The sequence below is a fragment of the Pristiophorus japonicus genome, chromosome 23 (genome assembly GCF_044704955.1).
Source record: "Pristiophorus japonicus isolate sPriJap1 chromosome 23, sPriJap1.hap1, whole genome shotgun sequence".
Lineage (NCBI taxonomy): Eukaryota > Metazoa > Chordata > Chondrichthyes > Pristiophoridae > Pristiophorus > Pristiophorus japonicus.
The window spans coordinates 26,476,597-26,477,341 of NC_091999.1; the positions used below are offsets into that span (position 1 = coordinate 26,476,597).

At 41.1% G+C, this 745-nt stretch overlaps 1 non-coding gene across 1 annotated transcript; it reads left to right on the forward strand.

Moving 5' to 3' along the window:
• The first annotated feature begins 211 nt into the window (after nt 1-211).
• trnas-aga (transfer RNA serine (anticodon AGA)) lies at nt 212-292 on the forward strand. The gene has a single exon. It is a non-coding gene; the product is annotated as a tRNA-Ser (tRNA).
• Nucleotides 293-745: the final 453 nt, after the last annotated feature.

Consider the following 745-nt stretch of genomic DNA (forward strand, 5'->3'; position numbering starts at 1 on the left):
TTCAAATCGTAGAATTTTCTTTCTGTTTCTTGGAAGAGATTCATATTAAAAAGTTCCAGAGCAATATCGAACTGTAAAAATACAGGTAGAGGAGATTGCCTCGTCCAGATTTTTAGCAAACGGAGAATTTATCAGGAGTCTTTGGCCGTCTGCTGCACAGAGATGGATGACTGAGTTTTTTCTGAGTAACGTTTAAAAAGGCAGCGACACAGTAGTCGTGGCCGAGTGATTAAGGCGATGGACTAGAAATCCATTGGGTTATCCGGCGCAGGTTCGAATCCTGCCGACTACGATTCTCAGCATTTTTCATTCCATTTCACAATTCAAACAGTTCTCTGCCAAACTGATCCTGAGATAGATGGAATAACGTCCCACACCTTTCAACACTGACATTTTTTTCTCATTTTTATTAATCTGCAATATTCACGATACATCCGTTTCAAAAATCGCAAACATCAGACAAAGTTGCGACAGTGATTCAGCCTGTCTATCCCTCGAGATGACGAAGGCATCTGTGCATGCCCGTTGGTGCGTGCACATTTTTGGTTATGTGTGTGCGTGTCTTTGTGTCTGTCTATCTCTATATATGTCTCTGTGTATGTGCAACTGTCTGTGGAAATCATCACCATGAATTTGGTATGTCCTGGAACTTATAAAAAAGACTTGGGGGAAATAATAAGGTTGTGAACTTTTGTATCGGCTTTGGTTCAAGTCGCACTTCTGAGACTTGAGCATTATCATCTGG